A 19,460-nucleotide genomic window follows, 5' to 3' on the forward strand; every position below is an offset into this window, starting at 1 on the left:
GGAGCCCTATGGATTATCTAGTTTAGGGTTTTCATTTTGATTAGCACTAGATTCCTTTTTCAATAAAGCCTTACCCAGACTCTTACTGTATGCAATACATGAAAACAGAGCAACTCTGGTTAAAATAAGGATGGGAGGCTGGGATACTGCTTTCTTGGGACCCCTTGCCTCTTCTGCCCCAGCAGTGGTTTCTTGTGTGTCATTGCAGAACCTGGGGCTGAGTAGCATCCAGCTTGACAACCACTGAGCTCACCTAGTCTACTCACTTTGAGAGTGAGGGAACTGAGGCCTGGAGAGAGGAAGTGACTTAAAGGGGGGATAAGGCAAGTACACAAATCACTCTGCTGTGCATGTGCCAAGCACAGCAACATGCGCTGGGAGGGAGTTGAGAGAAGACAGAGACAGGCTTCTCTGTGCTTAGGTTTATTTAGGGCTGGTCTTGAAGGATGAGTAGAATTTGAACATTTCAGATAAAGTAGGAAAGAATATTTTCAGAGGAAGAAAAAGGTGATAAAGGGATGGAGGAAAAATCATTTAGAGTCTTTAGTGAAGGCTCCATGTCTTAGTGAATTATCTTTGGTTGCAAGTAATAAAAGCCATTTCAAAATATGTTAATGGAAAACCAAAGGAAGGGAGTTGTTGTGAAGTCACAGGCTACCTTCTGAGTCCCAGGGTCAGAGAGTGGAGCCCTGCCTCATTTGTGCCTGGAACTCCAGAGCTAAGAGCCTCCCAGCAGCCCTTCTCTCTAGTGCTTCATGGTTCTTGTTTTGCTTCTTCCTATGCATTTGCTTTATCCTTCATTCTCTCTCTGTAGACCAGCTTTCTGGTCTTCTCTTTGTAGATAGCTTCCCCAGAGCTCCCAGTTTACATGTCACTAATTCAAGCATTCAGTCTTCACTGATCATCTGTCTCTGAATCCCAAACTCTAAGTTTCAGGAGAGAATCCAATTGGCTTAATAGGTGTTACATGTGTACCTCTCATCCAGTAGCTGCAGCCAGGGTGGGAGATGTGAGGAGCCTGTCTTGTCGTGTTAACATTGCTGGCAAAGCCCTACTCAAACTTGAAAATGAAACAGCGTGACCTGCAAGTTGCTCCTTTACCATCAGTGGAGACAGGCGTCTGTGTATCTATAACAAAGTATGAGGTAAAGAATCTGGGCAAGAGGTTAGTGGGTTGATGAAGACTTCTCTGAGGGTGCCCAGTAGTGCTGGCTCTGAAGTGTCGGCAAGAAGGAGCTGAGGGAGACGTTACACATAGGAGCTGACTGGAAAGGTGGAAGAACATGGAATGTTTGGGTTATAGTGAGCGTTGAGTACCTATGAGTACCTATATGTGTCAGAAAGTTCAGTCATTCACTCAGACAACAAATATTTATTGAAGACTTCCTAGAAGGAGGTATGTTAATGGATGAAGAAACAAAATTAAAATAGTTAAATTGCTTCTCCAGTGTCATAGAGAATGAGAATATGAACCATATCTAGAACGTTTTAGTCTTAAAATTTTTTTCTCTATAGTTTCTTCATTTATGCTCTTTCTTTTTTTTAACATCTTTATTGGAGTATAATTGCTTTACAGTGTTGTGTTAGTTTCTGCTGTATAGCAGAGTGAGTCAGCCTCCCTCTTGCATCTGCCTCCCACCCTCCCTAAACCACCCCTCTAGGTGGTCACTAAGCACTGAGCTGATCTCCCTGTGCTGTACAGCTGCTTCCCACTAGCTATCTATTTTACATTTGGTAGTGTATATATTGTCACTGCTACTCTCTCACTTTGTCCCAACTTCTGCCTCCTGCCACCCCCCACCATGTCCTCAAGTCCGTTCTCTATGTCTGCGTCTTTATTCCTGTCCTGCCCCTAGGTTCATCAGAACCATTTTTTTTTTAGATTCCATATATGTGTGTTAGCATACGGTACTTGTTTTTCTCTTTCTGACATACTTCACTCTGTATGACAGACTCTAGGTCCATCCACCTCACTACAAATAACTCAATTTCATTTCTTTTTATGGCTGAGTAATATTCCATTGTATATATGTGCCACATCTTCTTTATCCATTCATCTGTCAGTGGACACCACAATGAGTTATCACCTCACACCAGTCAGAATGGCCATCATCAAAAAATCTACAAACAATAAATGCTGGAGAGGGTGTGGAGAAAACGGAACCCTCTTGCACTGTTGGTGGGAATGTGAATTGATACAGCCACTATGGAGAACAGTATGGAGGTTCCTTAAAAAACTAAAAATAGAACTACCATATGACCCAGCAATCCCACTACTAGGCATATACCCTGAGAAAACCATAATTCAAAAAGAGACACGTACCACAATGTTCATTGCAGCTCTATTTACAATAGCCAGGACATGGAAGCAACCTAAGTGTCCATCGACATTTCTGCTTTTTCTACTTGATTCTACAAGGTCAAAAATGACATAGAGCAAGGGTGGTGGCTCATGCTTTTTATTTTTTTTAAATAGCTGTTGAAATTGCTCATTGTCCTAACTTCCTAAAGCGGGAATACATACATAATTTCCATAACTATGAAATGATTTTTGTGTGAGTGTATGTTTGTTTTAGGGGGATTGTTTGGGCAGGTGATTTCTAAGATCTTTTCTAACATTTCAGTATTCAGGGACTGGGCTCTCTTTCATGTCAGTAATGTTGGCAACCGGTTAGGTTTAATTTATTGTAGAATTGCTTATAATAGAAAAAAATTTAAAGCTACCTAAAATGTTCCAAAATAGGAGATTGGTTCAGATAATTATGATATGCCTATATGGTATTACTAAATAGCCATTAAAAAATAATTGTTCAGATGGATAAACAACAAGGTCCTACTGTATAGCACAGGGAACTATATTCAATATCCTGTGATAAACCATAATGGAAAAGAGTGTGTGTGTGTGTGTGTGTGTATACATATATATATCTGAATCACTTTGCTGTACAGCAGAAATTAACACATTGTGAATTAACTATACTTCAATAAAATTTTAAAAATTGTTCAAGGAATTTTTAATATGATGGGAAGAGCCTTAAAATATAAAATTCATGAAATAAGATAAACTATATGCTAAATTTACTTATGTAAAGACACACACATATATCTGTATATACACCCAAGAAAATCATTTTAAGGATGTGTAATAGTCTAAAAATGAAGGAACTAGATCAAAATATTATAAAAGGATATTTGGATAGTAGGGTACCAGTAATTTTAACATGCTATTTTTATGTGTTTTGCTACAGTTTCAACAGTGAATTTACATTTCATAACTATAATTGTATATAACTGTATTCTTTTTCTGTATCTACTTCTGTAGCTAAGCTTTTTATTTGAATAGTTAAAGATTCACATGCAATTGTAAGAAACAATAGAGATCCTTGTAAAATTTGCCTATTTTTCAATATTTTGCAAAACTATAGTGTAATATCACAGCTAAGATATTGACATATTTCCCTGGTTTTATTTGTATTAGTGTGTGTGTGTGTGTGTGTGTGTGAAGTTCCATACTGTTTGTCACTTGTGTGGGTTCTGAATCAACCACCACCGTCAAGATACTGAACAGTCACAGCATACCACCAGGAGCCCTCATATTGCCCTTTTATAACCATATCCACAGCCACCACTATTCATTTAAAAATGCAGTCAACTCTAATGTGTAGTGCATTTAATTAACTTTGCTTTTTCATCCAAAGCATAATTGTAGAACCTTGGAGTTGGAACGGCCTTAGCCGTCTGATTGGTCACTCAGAATACGGGAATTTTAGAGGGGTAGTGAAGAGGTTTATGATTCTCTGGTCTCCTTCAAACACTATCACCTTGAGCTCTCTCCCTGCCTTTCACTTTAAACACCTTTGCCTCAGTAATGCAGGTCTTAAGTTAACTCTCATTTTCTCTGGAAACCCTCATCTGACCTTCTAACTCTGGGTCAGCTGCTTCTCCTCTGTGCCCTGATTATACTCTGTATTTTCCTCATTGTGGTATTTTCTCATCGTATTGCTCATAGATAATCAATAACTGTTGGATGGGTGGATAATGTCTGGATAAGAGTTCTTCCTCAGTTTCTGATGAGACTCCAACTTCCAGCTCTTGTTCTTCTCTTACTCTTTGAGAGGCTTTTGATGCTGCCTGCACTTCACAGCATTTATATGGCAAAAGCCCTAAGTTTATTTTGGCTGTGCAGCCACTTGCCCAGTCCACACATTTCAGTCTTCTACCTGCCAGTGCTGCCACCAGGATGAACAAACTCATCTTCTGAGCTCCTCACATTTTCCTCTTTTCCTTCTCCGTTTCTAAAGTTAATATGATATTGATGACCTCTATAAGCAGCTGTGAGCCTAGCACTGTGCTACCTGCTTGATATGTATTATCCCCTTTTAATACAATGGACTTCAAATTATGTTTTACTTCCCCCATTTTTAAAATGAGGAAACTGAGACTGAAAAAAAGGTGAATCACTTGTTCAGGATCATGTAGCCAAGTAAGTGGCAGAACTGGATTGAAACCCAGGACTGTCTACTATAAAGCCCACTTTTCTGAACAGTCTGTAGGAAGCAGCTGTTTTAATTCCATGGTCCTCCAAATCTCAGCACTTCCTCTAGGAGCCTGTCTAGCCCCTGACTGAACTCTTCCCATCAGATAACTCCACACTGTGGAAGACAGCTATTCTCCTGCTGGACAGGAATCATCACCTGGAATTTGTCTTTTGTCTTTTTCAGTGGAAATCTGTCCATCACTCTCTCAGTGCTATATCTAGGCAGGTTGTGGTTCTGTCCTTTTGTGCAACATAAATTCCTCTGAATCTGTAGATTGCTCATGGTATAGCTAGAAGGATTTTATAATTTTCTGGTCTTATCTATTACAGATGAGGACACTGGAGTACAAAGAGGAGCCCTGTTCAACTTACCACCCTTGAGTTACTTGAAGCCTAATCCTGATGCTTTGGTTTACCTCTCTCCTTCTAGCTCTTATAGTCTTTCCTCACGAGATGGGTTTTTTCAAGCTTCCATTGCCCTGGTCATTCTGCTATGAACACTCCAGCTGGCCACTCTCCCTCTTGCTTTTGGAGCTGACCTCAATATTCCAAATTTGGTTTGATTGCCTGGAGTTCTAGAGAGGATGTCTAATTCTGCAAGTAAATATGAGAACCTACTATGTGCCAGGGACATGTTGTAACCCTCCATCACATTCGGCCTTTCTTCTGCTTTTCTCCACATCCTCTACAATATATGTGAGATTATAGCCTTGGCTGCAGGTAACAAAGGCCATGATATCTATGGCTTAAACAGATGGAAGCTTACTTCTTGCTCATATAAAAGCCTGATCTGCAATGGCAGCTTTACTCTATGGAATAACTAGGGTCCCAGGCTCCTTCTGTCTGGTTGCTTTATGCTCCTTAGGGTGTTACCCTCTTCCTCGTTGTCTGAGATGGCCAAGTAACACTTTTGTTTTCCAGCATACCTCGTCTCTCTCAGAAACACTCTGGAAGTTGCGCTCTGCCACTCACATCTCACTGGTCAGAACTTAATCACATGGTCACATATCACTGAAGGGAAGCCTGGGAAATGTAGTCTTTTATTCTGGGAGGCCATGTTGCCAGATAAAAAATATTCCCAGAGAAAAAGAAGGGGATAACGGATATTAGTGTGACAAATAGCAGTCTCTGCCGCATCCCTCCTTGTGTTTCAACTCCAAGAAGATAGGCCCGAGGTTGGTACTCTATAGCCGCTGGCCTTCCAGGCTTATGAAATTCCATTTCTAGGAAAGATGGCAAAGCAGGACCCCCTAGAGTAGTCAAGAGAAATTCCAGAATTTCGTGAAAGACTGAAATTCAGAATCTTTGATGAGGAAGTCACACTGGTAAAAAATAGCTGTCATTTGTTTAGGGCTTTTACTATTTATCTGCTGTGCATGTGTTAAATATTTAACATCAATCATCTTATTTAATTCTGAGAAGATTCCTAGGAGGCAAGTACTATTATTAATCCCCAAATTACATATCAAATTTTCCAGAGAGATGAAGTAACTTCCCCAAGGTCACATAGCAAACACATAATGAAACTGCCGCCTGTTTATCTTAGTGCGCTGGCGGCCTGTGGTCGTCGTCCTCTTCACGCTGATGCCAGACGAATTAAGGATGCTGATTAACACTCCATAAAGCGGTCTCATGATCCTCATAATAGTCAGACACTCCTAAGTATAACCTGAGCAGGAAGTGTTGTTTTAAGTAGGTTATGAGCCCCGAGTTGAAAGGACGGGTTTTACATCTTGTTGGCCGAGTGTGAGCTCAGGTCAGAAAGAAATATTTGGTCACCACATGGGCAAAAGCCATTGTCCTTGTGTTCCATCTTGCCATCAGCAGTGTTCCTTGGGGCATTTTCGTTTGCCTGAGGAAACAGGTGCACAGAGATATCGTAGGGCTTGTGACATGTGGTAGAGTTGGGATGTGGCTCCGTGTGGATCTGATGCCAAGCTGGGAATCTTAACTCGCCCGCTGCCTCATGCTCATTACTTTGATGGGCCTGAACCCTGCTTCCTCATGTTCTGGAGTCTCTCAGTGTACCCTAGCACCTGTGCCAAGCCTTAGGTTGCTAGCTTTGCTGTGCTTGGTTAGAGATTATAGGCCCTGATTTACCACAGACATTTCTAGGCCCTCATTTGTGGATAGCCTTGCTTTTTATCATTTGCTTGGCTTTTCTTCTCTTATGGGTATGGCAAATGAGTTATACATACAAATATTAACAATGGGGCACTCTATGAGGAAACCATGTCTCTATGGTCAAGTCTCTTTTCCTAGCCCAAATCAGCATATATAGACGACAAGAGGGGCACTTGAAACCTGGATATTTCGGAATAACAAATATTTGGTGAATTACGGGGTAGTGATGGGGGCTACTTTAGAGCTGGTGAGAGAGGACACCTTTCTGAATGGGTAGCATTTATAGTAGGATCTCCTGGAGAATGAGGAGGAATCAATCATGCAAAGAATCAGGAAGAGCTTCGTAGTAGAAGAAATAGCAAAGACAAATGCCTTGAGTGGGGAAATGGAAAAGAGGCAAGAAATAAACTAACATGTTTGAGCCTTATATATTTTAGAGTTTGTTATAGAAGGGGAGTCAGAAGCTCATTGTCGGCATTGCCCATCCCACCCCATCATGGAGAATCAATGGCTATTTCTGGACAAGCTTCCGTGATGCTGGGGCAAATGCCTTCATGCTTGTCAAATCCTATTTTGCCTAGGTATCTTTGGAAGAGTGATCAGCAACTTCCTTGATGAAGTGTTGTCCTTTGGCTTCATTAAACTCACCTTTAGAAGTGGGTTACATTGACAGCGTTCCTTCAGAAATCTTTTGAGATCTCCCAGGGGCTTTGAATATAAGAAAGGAGTGATGTTTTTGATATTAGCAATGATTTATAAAGATATTTAGATCACCCTTTTCTCTTAAAATCCATTCAAGCACTTAAACGGTTAGAAATCAGATGATTTCATTAGAATCTCAAACCTGGAATTTATAGAAAATTGGAGGGTACTCAGAGGGTGTTCAGTTGGCAGAAGGGCTGAGCTTCTCTGAAAACAGTGGCAGACTCTTTTTTTACAGTGACTAGAGCCTCACAGATGTGCATCCACTAGCAGCAGTCCATCCATCACTAGCAGATTTGCACATGGTTCCAGTTTGGGCACTTGGGTTCTTCATCTAATGCTAATTTAGCTATTCATATTAAGCTTTGTAACATACTAAGAGGTTATTTTAAAAAAGCAAAAAGAACACAAGCCTAGTAATTAATTGTGGGAACTTAGTAGTACATTCTGGACTTGTTTGGTATCTGCCCAGGATCAGCAGAGATCCTTCTGATATACTTCCAATAACAATAAAAATAACAGCTTGGAGAAATAAGCAGACTCAGGTGGGGAACTGAGGTTCTGGGAAGAGCTTTATCTTTCATCACATTGCTCTTTGGCATTGCCCATAAGTACACAACATCAGTGCCTTGTTTTTAGTTTACAGAGCACTTCCACGTACATCATTTTACTCCAATTTACAACTGCCTTTTTTTTTTTTTTTTTCTTGCGTTATGCGGGCCTCTCACTGTTGTGGCCTCTCCCATTTGCGGAGCACAGGCTCCGGACGCGCAGGCCCAGCGGCCATGGCTCACGGGCCCAGCCGCTCCGCGGCATGTGGGATCCTCCCGAAACGGGGCACGAACCCGTGTCTCCTGCATCGGCAGGCGGACTCTCAAGCACTGCGCCACCAGGGAAGCCCTACAACTGCCTTTGAGCTGAGTATAATTATCTTCATTTTATGGCTGAGGAGCCTGAGGCTCAAAAGGGGTAAGTGACTTGCCCAAAGTCACAACATAGCTGGCAGGTGACAGAATCAGGACTGCAACCCAGATGTTGCACTTATAGTCATAATTTCTGAAAAACATTGTAGCTTTAAAATCTTGAAAAGCATCAGTGCCATCATTAGGATAATGAGTTAGGAATTTTTTTCCTCCGTGAATATTATTTTAAACATTTTAAGGAAATAACTGAAAATTCTGTTCTATACTAACCCTAATAATGCGTTCTGTAACATCCCTGAGTCCAGAATTCCTCAGGACTATTTGATTTTTCCCCAGCTTCAGTCTTTAATATCACCTTGTGTTTAATTATATCATGTTGAAAGCAGGGCCTGGAGAATCATTATTAAGGATTTGTAGGTTGTTTAAATGACCATTTTTTTTAAAAAAAAAAAAGAAGCATAGATATGAATAGAAATAAAATTATTTTGCAAAGTAACCAACGTTTTAGTCATGTTGATATCTGATTCACTCATTATAAGAAATTCTTTTGAAGATATATTTTGAGTCCCTTGGAGTAGATAGAATAGAGAGAGAAAGGTAGCAATTTTGTTAGGTTAATTTAACTATCCCTGCTTTGGGAGAGGGCAATAACAAAACAATAGCAAAAGAAAAAGCGGACTCTCAGATGAGATTATACTTGCAAAATTTTCTAGGCTGACAGGAAAGCTGCAAGTATAAGATGTAATCATGTTTGACACAAGAATTAGAAGGACATAGACTACAAAACCCTTAAGCCTGACAGCCTCTGGCAAGGTGGTAAATAATATGAGGTTTTTTAGAGTAGCTTTTCTCGGGATAGAGCACAAAATGTAATACATATAACACCTGCACGATTGTTCCTGGGGAGGAGACAGCAAAAATACTCTCGAGACGGCAAGGGATACCTAGGAAAGCATGTACAGAGTTCCAGAAAGTGGGAGCATGGGCTGTTGGAAGAGCTGCAGGTGGTTCCCTGGGACTGGAACAAGGAGCCGGAGGATCCGGGAGGAATTCGGGAGGTGAGGCTGTAGAGACAGGCAGCTCCCCATCATTCCAGGCTTGTAAACCCTGTTACTTGGAGCACCTAAATATTTCTTAGAAGAGAGTGATAAGGTCAAATTTGCATTTTAACAACATGCCTTTGGAGAGGATCGAAGAGGTCCAAGGCTGGTGGTAGGAAGATCAGCTAGCTGGACACTCAGGAGAGATTGTCCTGATTGAGATGAAAGTGGCCTGAACGAAGGTACTAGCTAGTAGTGGGTTCCTAGAAAGGAAGGATAGATTTGGTGCTTGCCTATGGGAACCGGAATGGGGGGAGAGGAGGAGACAAGTTGATTCTCAGATTTCTTTGTATCCACTCATTCTTAGCCCATAACTTTCTATGCCATAAAATCATTGTGGGCATCAGTGCTTTTGCGGCCAATAAATAAGAGAGATTTGTTGATTCTTGAACTAATAACCACTCTCACCCCAAGTTGCTAATGTCCTTGGGGCTTTTTTATTCAAAGAATCTTACAGGCAAATGATTACCTTTTTTTGTATATGCCCATATCTCTTTACTCAGGGACCTTTAATTCGAATTCAGGAGGAAACAATTGTTTTAAATGACTAACCAGAAGTATGGTGATTCAGCTTCTTTAGTTAGAAGCTGATGAACCTTGTAGTGTATATACCATATAAACACCAAAACACATGTGTTTCCTTTAATATAATAATGACGGTGGCAAGAATGAGTGTAACTACAATTTGAAGGCCTGTTGTATATAGTTTGAGACTCCCCATCACCTACAAGATAAAATTCAGTGTCTTTAAGGGGCACACAGCCTTCCATACTGCGGTTCCTACCTACTCCACCACCCCTTGCTCAGCACTCCCTGTGCAGTATTGCTGGCTAGTTTATAGCTCAGAATTTAAGGTCAAAATCAACAGTATGTATTGAGCCAGACACTATGGGAAATAACAGTGCCCAACACAAAAAATATGTATTCTTTTATAGGGCTTCTTTTCTAGTAGGAAAAAAATCAAGATAAAAAGTACCATGAAGAAAAATAAGAAGATTGGGGGTGCTACTTTATATAGGGTGATCTGGAAAACTCTGAAAAAGAAGCATTTAAGCAGAGACCTGTAGGAAGTGAAGAAGCAAGCCATGTAGATATCAGGGGAACAGTGGGATAGTAAATGCCAAGGCGGTGAGGCAGGTGTATGTTAAATAGAGGAATAGTTTGGCTACAACAAAGAGACAGGGAATAAGGCTGGAGAGGTATGCAGAGGTCAACTCCTATAGAGCCTTTAGGCCATAGTGAGGACTTTGCTTTTCACTCTAAGTGGGATGGGAATCCATTGGAAGATTTTAACAGAAGGGTAACATGACTTGCCTTATTTCTTGAAAGAACACTTTTGTTGCTCTTTATTTACCAGAGTGCAGGGAGGCAAGGGTGGAAGCAAAGACACCAGTTAAGAGGCTGTAGCAATAATTCAGGTGAGAAGTGATGATGACTTAGATCTGTGGTTGGTAGCACTATAGGTAGTGAGAAGAGGTGGATTATATCTGTATGTGTGTATATAAAAATATATACATTATGTATTAAGACATACAATGTGTATAATATATAAATATATGTACAATTTTCTAATTTCTTTTTAAAATTATTTATTTTTATTATTTATTTTATTTTTGGCTGCATTGGGTCTTCATTGCTGTGTGCGGGCTTTCTCTAGTTATGGTGAGCGGGGGCTACTCTTCGTTGCGGTGCGCGGGCTTATTGCAGAGCACGGGCTCTAGGCACGCAGGCTTCAGTAGTTGTGGCACGCAGGCTCAGTAGTTGTGGCTCGCAGGCTTAGTTACTCCGCCGCGTGTGGGATCTTCCCAGACCAGGGCTCAAACCCATGTCCCTTGCATTGGCATGCGGAGTCTTAACCACTGCGCCACCAGGGAAGCCCCATCTAATTTCAAATGTATATAAAAGTAGGAACGGGAAACAACATAAGTAGAAAGTGGAAACCCATATCCCTGTTACCTAGCTTCAACAATTATCTACTTGTGACCAATCTCATTTCTTCTATATCTGTACCTGCCCCTCTGGATTATTGTGACATAAATCTCAGCCATAATAATCAACTCATCCAATGTGTCTCTAAATAGAAGGGCTTCTTTTAAAAACGTTATCACAATACCTCATTTTATCTAGAATATTAATAGTAATTCCTTAATATCATCAAATACCCAGTCTGTTCAAAATTTCCCAGTTTTTAAAGTGAGAGTCTTATTTTTTCCTTTCTGCAATTTGTTTGAACAAGGATCCAAATAATGTTCATGCATTGAGGTCTGTTGACATGTCTCATAATTCTCTTTATTTTCCAAAATTTTCTTTCCCTTTTTTTTTTGTCCCCCTGCATATCTTTGTTGACATAAATCAGGTAATTTGCGTTGTAGGTTTTCCCCAAGGTCTGGATTTTTCTGACCGCATCCCTGTAGTGGCACTTAATCTATTCCTCTGTCCCCTGTGTTCCCTGGTAGTTAGCTCTAGAGGCTTGATAAGGTTTAGATTCAGATTAGATTTTTGCAAAACTGTCTCATTGATTGTGTTTTGTATTTCCATTGGGAGTACGTAATGCATGGTTGTTTCTGTTCTTGTGATCACTGCCTAGTTCCATTATTTTATCAGGAGTTGCAAATGCTGAATTTTATCATTCTCTCTTTGTTAGCTGGAAATTCTTCCATGAAGAAAAAAACTCCCTTATCAAATATTTAGTTACCCTGAAGCACAGTTCATATAACAAAGGCAGGAAAAGGCTTGATTCTTTCCTTTCATCTATTAGTTTTCAAAAATAAAAGATTCGTTCCCCAGCCTTCTCTCCAAAGGTGTCTAATGAAGTTTCTCTCTCTCTTTTCCTCATTATCTTATTATTATGAACTCATGTTTGTAAATATATATTTATGTTTCAATCCATTGCAGTTATTATTCTTACTGATGTTCAAATGGCTAGTGGGAGCCTTTTAATTTGGCATCTGAGTCCTTTTCACACATTGCAATAGTCATTTCCTTTTTCCTTGGTTTCTGGTATCACAAACCAGGCTCATCTTGTACATTTTCTGCCCCAATCTTAGAATCGGCCATTTTTCAAAGGGCCCTAGTTGTTTTTAGAGGGCAGTGTTGTTTCAAGACCATAATCTTGGTGTGACGGGTGCTTTCTGCTACTGGCTTGGTCTCTGTGTCCAGCCCTTTTCAGTGGGCAGAGCTAGAAGCAATTTTTTAAAAATAAAATATATCACGGATTATTCGTAATGATAATTTCAACTCAGATTCAGGAACATGGGGTTTTCACTTAATTTCATTAATTTTTTTATATCAATACCTCTTACTTCTGTTATCTCCTTTTCTCCCATGCCCAAAACCCTGGTTCTCAACTACACCAACATAATTTCTTCTTTGCTTTCTGCCGTAATAAGTAATCACAGAATAATAATACCAACACTACCACCAAAACAGTATAAGGCTGTAAAATTGTTGGGTTTTTAAAACTTTGGGGAGTGGGGAAGGGTTTGGATAGATTTCACTTTAAGACAATTAATTTGTGTTTTAAGGTCACTTGAGATAATTTCTCACTATATGTTTATATCATCAGTTTGGTGCTTAGTTGGGTTAATTTGCTTCATTTTGCTTTCACTTTTTATGGGTTACTTTATGTTTCTAATTATGTAGAATATTTACGTAGTTCCAAATGCAAATCTATGCAACAAGTTGTATTCAAAGAATTTCAGCTTCTATCCCTGTCCCCTATACCCTGTTTCCTGCCTCATAGGTAGTTTTGGGTTTATCTTTTCACTTTGTAAATACAAGTGTGTGAGTGGTGTGTATATAAAAATATATCCCCACCCTGCCATGTCTCCTCCATTTTCTCTTAAAAAAAAGAGAAGTGGAAGCTCTACACACATTTTGGATTCTAGACAAAATTTGAAGGCAGCACAGGCAGTGCTTTTCTGAGAGATTGAATGTGAGATATGAGAACAGGGTCATGGTCAGTACCCTGGGGTATGGCCTCATCAGCTGGGAATGGAATCATCTGTCCAAGTGGGCCTGGCTAGCCTCACTCATCCTCGCAGACTGTGTTCAGCTATCCTTGCCTTCAGGTGCTCTCCGCTGGGTTCAGGTGATACCCAGTGCAGAACATTGTCCTTTCCTCATGGTATATAGTTTTTTGTGTATGTTTGCCTGAGCAGCTTGAGGGCAGGGACATGGTTTCTTCTGTTTTCCCACCACCTGCCACAGAGCCTTTTACACTGTAGGAGCTTAGTAAATACATGAATAAAAGACTAGGCCGGGACCACACTAGGTTCTTTTACAGGCATTTATCTCTGATCTTCAGAATAACCCCATAAGGTAGATACTGTTATCCCATTTTACAGATGAAGAAACTGAGCTTCAGAAAGGTTTAGTTGGCTTTATCTAAAGAAACAGCTAGTAAATTGCTGAGCTAGAGTTTGGACCCAGGTCTCTCCAATGCCAAAAGAACACAGTCCCAACTGTTGTCTGGGTAATTTCATTCAACAAATGGTTGTGGGAGACGGTCCACGTTTTGCCTTTATTAACTGTGTGACCTCAGCAAGTAAGATAGCCTCTCTATATCTGTTTCCACACCTACAAAATATAAGACAGCAGTAATACGTACCTCATAGAGTTGTAAAGCATTTAGAACAATGCCTGGTACAGAGTAGACTCTCAAATATGAGCCTATTTTAGTTACTGTTCGTCATTTTTATTAGTGGAATACTAGAGTACTCTTACTACCACTGTGTCCACAGCTCTGTGCTCTGCACTGTGTATGCAGTCTTGTCTAACCCACCCAGCTTGTCTTCTAGGAGCTTACAGTTATAAAGGCAAGATGCAGATGTTTAAAGGTTACAAAAAAGGGCAGCCAGGAAGAGATCAGTCCCCTTGAGATTAATGCCAAGTACAGAGAAAGAGGACAGAAGGAGCTTGCAGCTGGCCAGCCTATTACATAACAGCCCTCACCAGGTCTTCCTGGACAGAAATAGAAAACAGAAGCCATGATGGAGATTGGGATGCTTTTTGTTTGACCAGTGCCACCCTTTAGTGGCAGTTAAAACTTCAGCTCCATGTCCAATTTGGTGGGGCTCCTACCAGTGCCTTGCCCTGTAGCACAAATCACAATTTAATAATCACGTTTTAGAGAGTCTGTGAATCATGGAGTCTCCAGTGTTTTGGGACCTTAGGGAGCAGCTAATTCTACCTCCTCATTTTACAGAGGAAGAGGCTTTGCCCAGAGGGGGAAAGCCGTCTGCTTCAGAGTACACTGGTGTTTGGAACTGAACTCCTTTGGTTACTTTCATGAGTCGGATAATACAGATTCCCAAATGCCTGGACTCATGCCTGGGAGGGAGTGGACTCAAGTGTGTAGGTGTGTGGGGAGAAGAGACGTTGGCACTACTCATGTGCTGCCCCCCACCATCCTGGGCGAGTCCAGGCTTCTACACTTGTGAGAAGCACAGTGACAGTGGCTGCTGAGGGAAGAATTGGGTGTCTCGGACGTAGGCATTTCTTATGTCTCATTTATATTGGGCAAGGTCATCTTGGGGCTCTTTCAGAGGTACAGCCACCCATGCACTTTGGCAATTGCACTGAGACCTCTGCTCTTCTCTCTAATGGGGAAATGAAGAATAGGATGGTGGGAGGGCATGGGATTTAGGGCCAGGCAAACCTGCTTTGTGTCTCACCCTGCTGTTCGTTAGATACGTGACCTCAGCTGCCGCCGCTGGGATGCTTGTACACATGACCGGTGAACAGGAGGATCAAAATCTGAGCAGCTGCTGACCCTAAAGAGTGCCTGTGCCTGTCGGGTGGGTGGGACTGGGCAGCAAGAAGAGACAAGTTTAGGAAAGAGCATCTTTTATTTTTTTTTACTGAAATATATTTGACATATAACATTATATAAATGTAAGGTATACACGTTGATTAGATGCGTTTATATGTTGTAATATGATTACCGTTATAGCATTACTTAGCACCTCTATCATGTCACATAATTATCATTTCTTTTTTGTGGTTGAAATAACGAAGATCTAGTCTCTTAGCGGGTTTGATGGTTATAATACAATAATGTTGTCTGTGTTCACTATACTGTGCATTAGCTCACTAGGACTTATTTACCGCTCATTGCAAGTTCGTACCTTTAAACCTCAGTCCTATCCCCCCACCCTCCAGACCCTGGTAATCACCATTTCACTCTCTGTTTTTACAAGTTTGGCTTTTTCAGATTCCACATATAAAGAGCCTCTGAAGGCGCTGCCCCCATCCCGGTGCATGACCACCTAGTCTGCACAAGGGACCATGAGTGGAGCTGGGCCTTGGCTTTCCTCTCTTGCCTGCTAAAGACTCAGCATGTAGTTTTCATTCATTTGTGCCTTCCCAGCAAGTGATGTTTAGAGGTTTCCCCTTCTTAGGACCTGGTCTTAAAAATATCCTTACATCATATACAGAGCAGACATCACAGGACCTGGCTTCTCTACTCCGGCAGTGCTTGCTGGTTTGATTGTTTCCCTTTATGCTTTAAGCTTTTAACTAATATGTAAAAAGTCATGAGAAGATCACAGGCTTTGGAGGGAGACAGGTCTGGGGAAGAGCCCTGGCTGTGTGACTGTATCTGTGTCTTGGGTCCTCAGTTTGCTCATCTGTAAATGGGGGATGATAGAGCTTACTTGGCAACATTATTGTGAGGATCAAATGAGACAATGGATTTAAAGCCTGGAGGCGCAGTTCCCAGCAATCAGAAGGTGAGTAATGAACGATAACCACTGCCATTATTACCAGGCAGCACTTCAAAGCAATTGCATTTGGTTTAAGAGTGAAGTGGTGCTCTTGGTTTCTTGACAGATTTAATTCCATTTGATCCAGCGTCCTATTTTGGACTGTCTATACCTTGGTAGGCAACCTGCTGGGTGCTTGGTACAGACATAAATTAAGCACTGTCTCTGTTCTCACTAAGCTTTTCTTGCACATCAATTTGTCTATTTGAAGCTTCCAGCAAAAGCATTCCCACACCCCTCCCAATAATTCTAAATAACTCTGTTCTCTTGAAGGTTAGTTTGGCCCTCAAGCCTTTTGGGATTTGAGGACGACTCACCTTCCTAATTTTGTCTCCCACCCTCTCTAACACACTGTCTACATCCTCCCAATTCCTTGAGGAAACAGCATGATATCCTGGTTCCAGTATGTTCTATAATCAATGCCTTAGACACGTTGCACACCATCCTTCCTTCTCTATAGTGAAGAGTGTGATACCCATCTCAGTGTTGGGTGGGGATTCATTCCTGTAAATCTTGGTTCTGAGAGCGGGTAGCCTCACACGGACTAGACTGAAGGAAAGAGAAGAGACATACTGGAATCTGCATCTGTCAAGTGGCAAGGAGAGGCAGAAGCTGCCTTGAACGCAGGGAGGCCCTGGGTGTACAGTGATTTGTCTGTGCCGTGCGTGGTGCCATTTCTGCAGCTTGCAGAAGAAAAGCCACACAGCTCTTTCCTGTTCCCCTCCTCCCCTCCAAGCTCCTTATAATAGTAGATGACGGCAAATATGGGATGATGATAATGGCTACTTCTTATTGGGCACTTGTGTATGTGTGTGTGTAAATACATATATATATTTTCAGTTAAAAGTAATCTCAGAGCTGAGCCTCTAAGAGGTTACCTGGCACCCTTGAGCATGTAGAGGGCAGGAAGGTGGCTGAAATGGTGGTGGCGGCCCCTCCAAAGCATGACTGATGGCTGGGGAGCTAGTATGCCAGGGAAACCATCAATTATCTGTCTCCTCAGCAACACCCAATGTTTGGCTTTGTCTTTGGTGTGTTCCAGTTATCTTCATGTGGGTGAAGAAACAGGTCTCAGAAGATTTAATCCAGCTGGCTGTTCTATGCCCAGAATTCGGTTAAGTCCATGATTTCCAATTAATGGGCCTTCATGCCAAGATTGAGATCATATCATTCATCTTGCTTTTATTTTGGGATTTCCACTGTCATGATTTACAGTGCAGCCCAGCCAGTCTTGTCAGGATTTTTGAAGCGTAATTAAGCCAGAAAGACAGCCAGACCAGCAAGTTAACATGGAGCCAGGGAGGGACCCCCTTTCTTTGCTTGGTAAGCCTGCCTCAGGCAGCATGGGGCTGCACGTGAGGATTTTCATCTGAGGACCATTTCCTGCATGTCTGATCTCTGTGCAATTCAAATCCCCATACGATAAAAAAAACTCCAGACAGGGAAAGGATTTCAGAGTCCCAGTTGGTGATCCATTGTGAACAATGTTCTGGTTAATTCAGTGCCACCACATACACCTCCACCTCAAGTTACCATTTACTAAGTGGTAAATGTAACAGTGTGATTTTTACAGACGGTGGATTTAATCTTTGTGATGGTTCTGTGAGGAAGGTATCATAGGCTTTCTCTTTGCATGAGGTTATACAGATAGTAAGTGGCCTTTCCACTGAATGGATGGAAGAATTTGGCAGTTCCTAGATGCGGACCATTCCCAAGTGCCTGTTTCCTTCCCTTTCTTGTGGTTCTGCTCAGGATGATCTCCTTCACTTTCACATAGGAGAATAAGAATATAGGCGTGTATAGGAAAATACTCTTTATGATTGCCTTCCAGGTGACAGATGTTTATCTGTCATTATCTTGTTTAAACCCTACCACATACATGGAAGGAAGATACTATCTGCCCCCATTTTACAGTTGAGGAGACTGAGGCTTAGATTAATTAGGCTGCCCATTGATATGCAGGTAGTAAGGAAGGAAGGTCAGTGTCATTAATCCAGGTCTGCTTATTTGCAAAGCATAGGTCCTTTCAGTTACATCATGCTGGTACCAAATGCTTCTTCTCTTTTCTCTGGTTTTCCAGCAGTGCTTATTGTTGAGTTGAGACTCTTTGAGACAAGTAACACGCGGAGGGGCATTTTTTGAGTGGAGGGGGTCTGAAGAGAGGCTAGAAACCAACCTACTACCCAGCAAGTAAAGGTGTGCCCTTGAGCTTTAGCTCACATCTGCTATGTGCCTAGGCCAGACCCAGGTGTCTCCATCATTGCCTTTGATTAAATTTGCTCACTGTTTGGTTTTTCCATGTGAGAGGGTACTGGTGAGGCCTTTATGAGAATGTCTCCCAGACGAGTCCATGCCGGAAGCCTCGTCCTGAGACCAGTGAAATGAGGAGTTGAAGGTTCTTTTTGCACTTTGGTAGCAGGTTTTCCTCCGATTTCTTGCTGTGGGGTTTTGTTTTGTTGTTGTTTTTTGTCTCAGGATTCACTTTCAGAGTATTTCCATATGCCCTGTTTAGTTAGCATTTAGATGTATCCTCACTCTGAGTTCACTGATCCTCACTGAGCTTTTTTTTTTTTTTTTTTTTTTTTTGCGGTATGCGGGCCTCTCACTGTTGTGGCCTCTCCCGTTGCAGAGCACAGGCTCCGGACACACAGGCTCAGCGGCCATGGCTCAGGGGCCCAGCCGCTCCGCGGCATGTGGGATCTTCCTGGACCGGGGCACGAACCCATGTCCCCTGCATCGGCAGGCGGACTCTCAACCACTGCGCCACCAGGGAAACCCCTCACTGAGCATTTTTATGCTCGGCAAGACTTACTCCAGAAACGGCACATCAGAGATTCCTACTAATACATTTATCTGATGATTAGATGCTGAAGGTACTGCCTTGAAATTTCCTTCAGGTGTCCTCGGATGGAATTCTGGCTTTTGAAATGTGCCCTGAAGTGTGTGTGTGTGTGTGTGTGTGTGTGTGTGTGTGTGTGTGTGTGTGTGTGTGTGTGCTATCCCTGGGGAATTCTACTTGTCTGAGGCAGCATTAATCTGCTCTCTGAAGGGCTTCTTAGGAATCTGATGATCACCGTTTTTTTGTCATTTGTTATGTCAGTGTGAGGACCAAATTCCACAAGCAGTTATACAGAGAGCAGGCAAGAGTTCTTACTCTTTTGTTTGACATTCAGACCTTCTGGGATCCGAGGACTACTCAACTTCCCAGGCTCACTTCCCCCCTTTCTCTAACACACCCTCTACTTCCTCCCAGTTCCCTGAAGAAACAGCATGATATCCTGGTTGCAGTGTGCACTACAGTTGGTCTCTT

The 19,460-nt window shown here is 41.8% G+C and overlaps 1 protein-coding gene across 4 annotated transcripts in view; it reads left to right on the plus strand.

The window, feature by feature from the left end:
- Positions 1-19,460, plus strand: part of DNAJC6 (DnaJ heat shock protein family (Hsp40) member C6) — a 155,751-nt gene that overhangs the window by 75,461 nt on the left and 60,830 nt on the right. The window contains exon 2 of one of the 4 annotated variants that reach the window (XM_007460082.1): positions 18,231-18,340. The exons of the other annotated variants lie outside the window; for them this stretch is intronic. The gene's annotated coding sequence lies outside the window, so the exon portion shown is untranslated. The remainder of the gene's footprint in view (positions 1-18,230; positions 18,341-19,460) is intronic. 4 annotated transcript variants of the gene reach the window in all.

This window comes from Lipotes vexillifer, unplaced genomic scaffold, assembly GCF_000442215.2.
Source record: "Lipotes vexillifer unplaced genomic scaffold, Lipotes_vexillifer_v1.1 scaffold134, whole genome shotgun sequence".
Lineage (NCBI taxonomy): Eukaryota > Metazoa > Chordata > Mammalia > Artiodactyla > Lipotidae > Lipotes > Lipotes vexillifer.